This window comes from Hevea brasiliensis, chromosome 10, assembly GCF_030052815.1.
Source record: "Hevea brasiliensis isolate MT/VB/25A 57/8 chromosome 10, ASM3005281v1, whole genome shotgun sequence".
In the NCBI taxonomy this organism is placed as follows: domain Eukaryota; kingdom Viridiplantae; phylum Streptophyta; class Magnoliopsida; order Malpighiales; family Euphorbiaceae; genus Hevea; species Hevea brasiliensis.
The window spans coordinates 79248740-79259541 of record NC_079502.1 but is presented as its reverse complement, the minus strand read 5'-3'; positions in this window follow the sequence as shown (position 1 = coordinate 79259541).

Below are 10802 nucleotides of genomic sequence, written 5' to 3'. Positions count from 1 at the left end.
TCAGCTGCCAAAATCTTGAACATCGGCTACTCTTTTTGGGCAGTAGCTATTGTGACTGCCGAAGTCTTGAGCCTTAAATGTCCTTTTAGTCCAGTAGCAACTGCTGCTACCAAAGTCTTAGACTTCGACTGTCGAACCTGGAAATTTTCTAGATTTTCTTGAGAAACTGCCTGACTTCAGCTGCCAAAACAATGGTTTTTAGTAGCCAAACCTAGGAATTTCTAAAATTCCTAAGGCAAAAACTTATAACAACTCACTCAAAACATCACCAAAACTCAAGCACAAGCTCTAACACACAATCCAATCATCACAACACATAATTAGGGCCTAAAACAACTTGAATTCAAGCTCAAAGTCCACATGCATTCATCATGAACATGAATTCAAAGTTCTTCCTAGCTTCAAACACAACATTAACAAGAAATTCTTAAGTTCATCTAAGGAAACTAGCCCTTTAAGGCCTATAAACACTTAAACTTGATAAAAACTAAGAATAACACATGATTTAGCATCAAGAACACCAAAACCCTACATGCGAAACATAACCCTTAACCTTCCAAACTCAAAATCTCCCCTAAGCATATATGCATCAACTCTCACTCAACCATACCAAGATTAAAACTTCTCAAACCTCACATGCAAATAAAACTATACAATCTAAGTCTCATAAACATGCTTGAATCCTTTTAAAATATTAAAAGAAAAAAGGATTACCTGTTCCTTCTTTGAGCTTAAGAATGAGAAGAATTGGTGGATGAAGTCTTCAATTCACCCTTGATCTTGAAGTGTCCTAATGACTCCAAGCCTTTAAATACACAATTGCCCTAATAAAAACTCACTCCTACCATTGCATGTAATAGTAGTGCAGAGAGGGAGAGGAGATTTGACTTTCTTTTAAAAATCAAACTGAGTGGGTTGTATATACCCCTATCGTCGAGGAGACTTTCGGCTGCTGAAAGTCATGCTTCCGGCTACCAAAGTCTGTTTTGCCCAAAAAGAGAACTTAAGTTCTTCCACTCGCCCAACACAAGAATTTGGATTCCTGACCTTCCCATTCTTACTCCTATATGCAACCATACACACATACATACATGTAGCAAGGATTTTGCGATCGTCGGATAGTTCTCACCGAAGTGGAAAAAGTGAGGAGTCGGCACCTTAATTTTGAGGGAAATTAAAGAAAACCATTTGAAAAGATTAAAAACCACTTCAAAAATAGAGATTCTAGGTTTGGGGTCCGTATACGAGTGAGGAAGGTGTTAGGCACCCCACCTCATCCCTCAACGAGGGTGAGGGTAAACAGATTGAATACTATGCTCTTTATGAATTGAAATTGATAATTTGGGGGTTAGAATGATGATGTTAATCCTTTGTATGGATAAAAGGAATGTTTGATATTTCACTATTACAGGTTGCCCAAGAACACGAGTACATGAGATGACCCTTCAATGAATAGGTGTTGTGTAATAGGTATTTTGAGGATTAATATGAATACTGAAGTTGTGATATTTTCAGGGGGAATTTTTGCCCTATAAATATGAGTGCCTTGAGGAGGACTCTCCATCAGGCCTTAACATAATATTCGGGATACTTTGGATGAACTCTCCCATAGACTCACCGTTTAGGACGTATGATGAGTATTAATTACAACAATGGAGTTAGAAGGGAAAGGGCTCTCTCCCAATCTAAAATGTTCTATTAGGATTTTAGCTAAGATAATTCAGGTAAAGACTCTCTCCTGATCTCTTAATATATTTTAATTTGAATTTAAGCTAAGAGAATTCGGGTAAGAACTCTCTCCCGATCTCTTAATGTATTTTGTTAAAATTTAATCAGAGGATTCGGGTAGGAACTCTCTCCTGATCTCTATATATTTTGTTTGAGAAGTCGGATAAGAACTCTCTCCCGATCTCTTAATATATTTTGTTAAAATTTTGGCTGAGAATTCTAGTAAAAACTCTCCCCTGATCTCTTAATATATTGTGTTAAAAATTAGGTTGAGTTCGGGTAAGAACTCTCTCCCAATCTAAAATGCTTTTGCATGAAAATTTGGTTGAGTTCGGGTAAGAACTCTCTCCCAATCTCTTAATATACGATGTTAAAAATTTGGCTGAGTTTGGGTAAGAACTCTCTTCTGGTCTAAAATGCTTTGTGTGAAAATTTGGTTGAGTTCGGGTAAGAACTCTCTCCCGATCTCTTAATATATGGCATTAAAAATTTGGTTGAGTTCGGGTAAGAACTCTCTCCTGGTCTAAAATGCTTTGTGTGAAAATTTGGTTGAGTTCGGGTAAGAACTCTCTCCCGATCTCTTGATATATGGCGTTAAAAATTTGGCTGAGTTCGGGTAAGAACTCTCTCCCGATCTCTTAATATATTTATAAGAATGGCATTTTATTAGAACTTCGAATTAGGGATTCAGGTAAAGGGTCTTTCTTGATCCCTTTTATATGGGAAAGAAATACCGAAGACACAGGAAACCCCTGTGAAAAGCTTTTCCTGGCCTATGGGATTTTATAACTAGAGGGCGGACGTGAGGCCAAACTCCTTACTGATCTTCCGCATAATTGCTTTATCCGAACTCTTTGGTTTCAGACTCCATCCCTTTTCTGGTTGCCTGCTCGAGGTCCAAACTTCGTCTTGATTTCTGATCTCTTGTCTTATTGTCTGAGCTTATTCTAGGCCCCAATCTCATAGCTTATTTTCCATTTCGGCCCCTCTAGCCTATTGTGATCTTTCTATGACCGCCGGAGTTACATTAATTTTCCTATTGTTTTCATTTATTTGTTAAAGTACTCCTGCCTATACTCCTTAGAGTATTTATGAGTCGCCAATGACTCAAACATCTACTTTTGAAAGGAATGAAAACGGGGTGACGATAAATGAAATTTACGAATGAATAAAAAGAAGGCAAAGGAAATAACTACGGGCTAAGAAAACCTATTCTGAGATTTAGTGTGACTGGATATGTAAAAAGAAAAAAAAAAACTTGAGAAAACAAACCAAGGATATTCAACAAAATGACAGTTTAGACACTTACCTGTGGAAAGTTGGGGAGACAGGCGAGCTAACTCCGGTATCAACAAATCTTAGAGAGCTGAAGGCAGATGGCTGAAGAACTTGAGCTTACCCGAGATAAAGAGGAATGAAGTTGAGCTCGAAGGGTAATGCACAAATACTAAAGTGATGGGAATGAGGCGAAGTGAAGTTCGGTTCACAGGGTAGTGCACAGGTACTGAAAATGAAAATCATGGGATTTAAAGCTCTTTAAAATGAAATACTTCAGAAAACTGGTTTCCAAAGTTTCTCAAAACTTTGAAAGCTTTGAATGACAAGCAGTAAGACTGACTCAAAGTTTAGAGTCTTTCCACGATAATCACCAGCTCCTCCTCTTTTATAGTATTGCACGCAGGTATTTATAGGGAATGGGTGTTTAAAATGAAGGGTCAGGATCTTATCAGGAGGAGATGGAAGGCTTAGATTCAAAAGGACATAATCTGATATCTGAGAATTAAAGAGAATCAAAATGGAGGGTTGGGATTCCGTTCAGAATATCTGTCCATTCATCCCTTAATCCAACGGTCAAAGGTCTCACCTTACAAAATGGATCTAAAGGCTGAGAACAAAAGGCACCGAATCTGTCATTTACTTTTAATCTAAGGGCTCTAAATCCATCCTTACAATTGTAATCAACGGTGTAGATCGAGATGTACAGGGCTACTTTAACTGTTTGGCATCTGGCGGTTAGGAGAGCGCCCTTGCAAATGAGATGTGTGTTGAGGATCAAATCATGCTTACAATGCTTTAACTAACTCAGATCTGACGAGGAAGGGAGCTAATTGAACGTCCTGAATGGAAGTTATTTAACCCCCCTGAGTTCTCCGATCTCTATAGTTCGTCCCTTTTTTTTTCTGATCTTATTGTGACTAACCCATCTTAAGATCGTTATTCCAATCTGATTATGACTGACCCATCTTAAGATTGTTATTCCAATCTTTATTGTGACTGACCCATCTTAAGATTGTTATTCCGATCCCTATCTTCTTTTGCATCCGGTCCTTTTTACTTCCCGATCTTTCTATTTTCCAACCTCCTACTCAATTCGACCTGTATCGGTCAAAGCAATAAATTCTTCGATTACCGATGAGCCCGCTTCAAGTTCCGCAATAAATGTCAGGGCCCTATATATATGCAGCAATAAGAAATCACCTTCACACTTCACTTTTCCTTCTCCAGTTTATTTTCAATGCACTACTTCCCCAATTTTAGCTTTTCCAGTGATAATTCTAATTATGATAGCCATTTTGATCTTTTTCCAACTGTTTCCTTCGCCCCTTGCCTGAAAATTTATGACCCCGGGGATCAGAGAGCTATGAGAATGTCACCTAATGACAGAGAGAAAACTAGACTAATTTACCGATCAAGGTCAAAAGTGACGATCGTGCCGATCTTGAATCAGTCTACCGATATGACCGGTAGATTGATCTTAGATAAGAGGACTACTAATTTTAATCTTGATGTCGGTGACCACCTCTTGAAGTTCATTTGGCTCCCAATCATATCGGGCGTCCTGATTGCAGCTCGGTTCTGGTCAATGACATCGGCAATGACTCCGCTCAATATCATGAGAGTCATAGTCACCCTATCTGAGCTGCACATCTATCCAATATTTGTGGCTGGCTTTCTGATCAAACACATCTTTGATTCAGCCACAAGACTAGGCTTTGACATAGGCCTATCGTGCGACATTTTGAGTTCAGAAGTAGTTTGAGTTTGGTAAAATGTAGTGTAGGGATACTTGTAATTGCTGATCTTGAGAGTTCGCCCAAATAATGTAATATGATCTTTTGGAAATGAAATGAAATGAAATTTTATTTGAATATTTTGCTTTATTATTGCATTATTTTTTAATCCCTTTTAATTGTGTCCGATCTAATCCTGCCAAATGAACTCATAAACCGATCTCCTTTATCCGATCTCTTTTTCACACTTCTAGAATTTTCTAAGAGCACTGGAATGGTTAGATCTCGCTTATCGATGTAGCATTTAATGCACCAATGGGTATAAATAGGGAGGGGGTAACCATATGCAAATCATGCCACTTTCAGATTTCTCTCATCGACATCAAATTCTCTCTCATTTTCCAAGTTTTTTCTGGCATCGACTAGTACTCCGGTAAGAGCTTTAATCTTTTTTCGATCAATTTTCCTTTTTATTTCGTGAAAATGAGTGGTACCAAGGGTCAAAGAGCTGTGAGCCTGCCTTCTGTCCATATTTCGTGGACCTCAAAAGAAGGCGACATGATTAGACCAAGTGGGCGATCTAGCACAGCCATCATTCCGATTACTGGTCAAGCTACCAGACCGAAGTGAAGAACGTCTTCGAAGAAGGAGAACCTGCCAGTTGATGAATTATCGTCAATCCTTAGAGAGACTGATCTCCAATCTATTAGTCAAGAATACAATCTATGGATCGTCTCATTTGAACTGATCAGATGCCATGGTGATCTTCGAGCTGATCACTTCTTTGAAAAAAGCGATCTTATCATAGTGTATGTGGATCAGCTGAAGTCCGGGCTCCATTTTCCCTTGGATGGATTTTACAAGGCCGTCCTAAAATTCCACCATGTCTAGGTAGCTCAAGTGCATCCGAACTCCTGGCGGACTTTAGTAGCCTTCAAAGGCCTCTGCCAAGCCAAGAGACTGGAGCCCACGGTTAGGGTTTTTGCCGAGTTGCATAGGCTTTCCCAAAGAAAGGATGATGAATTTTGGTTTTTCCAGTCAAAGCCTAACTGCGGGCTTTTCACTGATCTCCCTTCTTCGCTAAAGAACTGGAAGGATCGATTTTTCATCCTTAGGAGCAAGGATCGAAACGGCTTTGATGGGATCCCACATAATTGGAATTATTTGGTCCCCCAAGTTCCTAAAAAGCTCACTTTAAATAAAGACGAAGACGCCATGGTGAAAGAATTAAAAGCTCAGGCGGCCACCCATAAATATATGTGCTTAGATGCAGTCATGGCTGAATTGAAATGGTAAATGATATGGCTGATCACCCATGAAGATTACGAGCTTCAGCTTTCTGACCTCGGTCCTACAATCGGTATAATCCAGATCCCTAGTCTGTCAATCTTAGCGAACTCACTGACTTCTTCTTTGTGCAAAATATCACTGACTTCTTTGTACAAAGAACTCACTGACTTCTTTGTGGTGAAGCTTCCAAAGAGAGCCAAAAGTGAAAAAGAGAGGTCTCTCGAAAGGTACAAGCGATGAAAGAGGCTACTATCACCGCTGCTCAGACACCCAGACGAGACTTGGTAGAAGTACTGCGCTCCCCTCCTCGACCTCAAGAGCAACTGGTCTCAAAAGTAGAAGTCGTTGCCTCTCCACCTCAGCAGATTAAACATCCACCTCCTCTGATCTCTTCTAATGTAGAAGAGGAGTCTTCTGGCCCTACTATTAGAATGCGCTCCTGAAGAGCTCAACTCCTTATCCAATCGCTAGAAAGAAACCACTTAGCCCGACGAAATTCTGGTTTAACCAAGGTCATGGGCACCTCCATCTGTTTCCAAGAAGATCAGAACTAGTTGGCTGAGGAGAGTATCGACGATATTCTAACTCAGACAATGAGTTTGGGCTTGGAGGCTATTGAAAACCAACATGTGATCAGAGAAAAAGCCCACGTCTTAAGAAAGGAGATTCTTAAGGCAATCGAAGATGCATCGACTGCAAAGGCTCAGCTCTCCACTGCCAATGATTACGTTGTCAAACTGGAAGATCGGGTGAAGTATTATGAAGAGAGCATAGCTAAAGTGGAGAGAGAACTTGAAGTCACCCGGGTTGGTCAATCTACCGATCTTGCTTGTTTTTTTAAGGAACTTCAGGCAAAGGAGGAGGAGAGCACTAAGAGAGGCTGGGGCATATGTGAACACCCATAACGACCTCTTGTCTGAATTAAAGAAGCATTATCCTGAGGAGGACTTTACCTGGATGGATAAGCTCATCTTGGTGATTGAAGAGGACAGCGATAAGGAGCACGAGGGTGAGGAGAGAGAGAGGAATATAACTGGAGAGCAGGGCGGAGAAAACCGCCCTGCTAATTGACTTGTATATTTTATTTTGAAATGAATTGAAGTCTTTAATGTTCAATTTCTTGATAAGATCGAAAAGCATCCAAACCAAGTTATCTTAGTACTTAATTGATTAAATGCAGTTAAACATTAAACTGAGAGCTACTATTAATCATAAGATATCAAACTACTCTAAGAGATCGGAAAAACATTACACGTGAACATGAGATCAGACGGAGCCATGACCAAATATCGAATGGAACTTTGCAAAGATTTGAAAATGACTTGAACTTTTTAAGGTCGGAACCATTATTTAGAGACCGGATAAAACCTTAACTTCATTTGAGGAATATCTTGGCAATTCAAGCGAGAAACCCGATCATAACATTAGTCTAGTTGAATTTTGCGGTATTTGTACATAGAGAGATCGGAGAACAACAACAGGCAAGATTGGATGGTTCGAAGATCTGATATTGATTCGAACTCATCAGATAAAAGACCAAGGGATCGGAAAGCAATCTAACTTGAGCGTGAGATCGATTTGTTCCAGAGACGAGCCATTGGTGAGTTTGGAAAAGCTACCTGTGATCGGGACATTGGTCGAGAACGAATAATAAAGTTTCAATTTTAAAAGAACCTTGCCTTCGAAGGTAGGCCAAATATGGTGTCTACAATACATATACGTACACTTTTCACCACCATTCCCTTATTTGTGGAATCTTGAATTCCAACAGAATATTCCATCAATGACAGAAATTTTGATACTAGAAAATGGTGGGTGTTACATGATTATTACTCTTATAACTTTTAATCCTTTATTTAAAGTTGTTTGGATATGATAAATGAATAGGTTAATTTTTAACCTTCTTAATATTTAACCTCTCTATAGAGGTTAAATTTTAACGTTGGGGGATTAGGTTAACAAAGTTTAAAAAATAGAGTAACACTATACTTTCATTTAATTTCTTTTATTAACCTCCTATCAAATAACATTAAATGTTACACTATTAATTATTTTTACCCTTTTAATAACTACTCTTTTAAAATTAATAAGAATAATATTTAACCTTTAATTTTTTAACCATATACAAAAAACTTCCTTAGTGTTAATTTCCATGATGATTGGAACTTTTGATGAAGCTAATATAGCTTGTAAGTTGAAATTTATAATGATTTGTATGTTTAAATGATTAATATTTTCAAGTATGAGTAGTTAAGCATAATTTTACTTGCTAATATAAAAATTGGGTTTCCTTTTTGCCATTGGTAGTCTTAGGTCCCTAAAAAATTTGAGGTAAGAAAAGGTTAGACTAAAGGACTTGTGTAGTCCATGGCAAGGGAAAAAAATTATGCAACATGTAGAATATTTGTCTTTCTTTTGCTAATGAATATTTTGTATATTTAGCACAAATCACATTAGGATTCAAGATCCTCCTTACATGCCTAAAAAATAGTGAGAGTGAGTTTCTATTTCAAAAATACAGATTGATGAATTTTTATGCAATGAACCAAAATCGGGCCCATTACTAGTGCTAGGATTTGCATTGGCTTAAGGCCTCCGAAGTTTGAAATGAGCCCAACATGCATCTTTGACCCTTCTACACAATAGATCACGATATACTTCAAATAAAATAAGACATAATTATATTTCAAAACACCAAATAGCAAGCAAAACAAAATACTATCAAAATTATTTGTCAAAAAATAAAGTTCCACAAAAGACATGTATATATTGTAAGTAAAATGAAGCAACAAACATCTAGAATTTGAATACCAAAATAAGTTGACTGCATCTTCACAATCTTGTACACTTGTCCCTGAAAAGGGAGACATAATAAGGGGGGTGAACTAAGGCTCAATGAGTAAAAGCCTACTAAGAAAGAAAATATATTTAAATAAAATAATTTATGCACATGCTATTGTAGCATACATATTAGTTTTCACACATAAAATAATTCATACCAAGGTAATGCAAAATTCTTAATAGATCATAATAATGAATCATTAATATAATGTGAATCATAAATATAAAATTCAACTATTATCTTAATAATGGATCTTGAAATAATTAAATTCTCATAGATCTAGAAAGCTTACCTGATGAAGAGTTTGCTTAAGCCATGTTAGTAGTTGAGAGAAATCCTTTAATTCAATAAACTGATTTCTCCATCTTGACCCTTTTTAATTCACACACAACTTTATGGATGAAAAACGTTCTTGAGATGATCCTAATATCTCTAACTTTATGAAAGAATGTCTGTGTAACCTTATAGGTATAGAGACAACCAGTCTATATATATCTTTAAGACTTTATCTAGTATGTCCATCAAGTAATCCATTTACAATTAGGATTTATTTTAATTAAAGTACATATCAATTAATATCGAGCCACATTAATGAAATTGATTTTGGCCGATACGGTAATTAATATTACCAGCCAAAAAATCTTGCATTCTCCCACTTGGAACGATAATCAAGTGACATAATTTTAATAATGTAAACATTAGGCCCTTGATATGAATAAATCCCTTCCATAATGTACTTCATAATTACCTTGCAATAATAAACTATTAAGCATGGGTTATGGCAGTTGTACATTGTTTAATCACATGCTTCCTTTCATATTTTATAACACTAATAACTTATCATAGTAGATTCATAATAGATATATGTATTATCATGGTCCATAATAATGTCTTAAAAGACGTTCTTGTCATCATTCTCTTAAAATATTATGTGAACACAATTATGAGATGTAAGAAGTACTTTAATATATGCTAGAAACACATCAATGAGCTTAGAGTGTCAGAGCCAATATATCATTCAGTAATACAACCAAGACTCATTATCATAAAATGTACTTTAAAAGTCTTAAGTTGTAAACTCTTAATTAATGGATCCATAATCAAGAGATTAGTAATAATGTGCTCAATAGGTTCTCTTTGTTTCTTAACTTGCTCATAAATGACAAAATACTTTAATTTTATATGTTTGGCACCTTTTGAATATTTGTCATTGTCACGACCCAATTTCTGGGTTGGACCGGCACTAGGACTTGGGCCAGTGTAAGGCCTCTAAAACTCATAGTAAGCCTCATTGTTCCTAAGCCCATAACTAAGCCCAAACTCAAGGCTCAACAAACACAAATAATATATATAAACTATTATAATACAACCTAGCGAGTCCAACTCAACCAAATCCAAAGCACAACAACTGGAGGAGCCTAGTTTAACCCTAATACTCAATATATATAATCCATTATTTATATTAATTAATACAATGTTTTATTATACATAAATGTTACAGTGAAGTTCTAAGAATAAAATAAATAAATAAATACAATAAAAACTACTAACTAAATAGCACTACAACCTATGAAGAAAATGTAGGTTAGAATCTGAAATAAAGTTGCTTTTCCTGTAACCTGAAAAGTAAATATTAAATAGGAATGAGCTTTAACTCAGTGAGTTTAGATATTAATTATAGTTATAATTTCAATAATTATTTGTTTTTATTGTAGTCCTAATATTGAAAATGCACTAAACAAATAAATCACCCAATTCTTGCATGAGAGGATAAATTGAAGCGCCACACTCACCCATAATATATATTAAGAGCTGACCTCATATCCTAGCTCTTTGAAATCCAACATATTCTCCTAATCCTTTTTCTGTGAAAGTCAATGATCCATATAAGTATTGTACCTACCACATAGTGGTAAGAATTAGTTGATCCA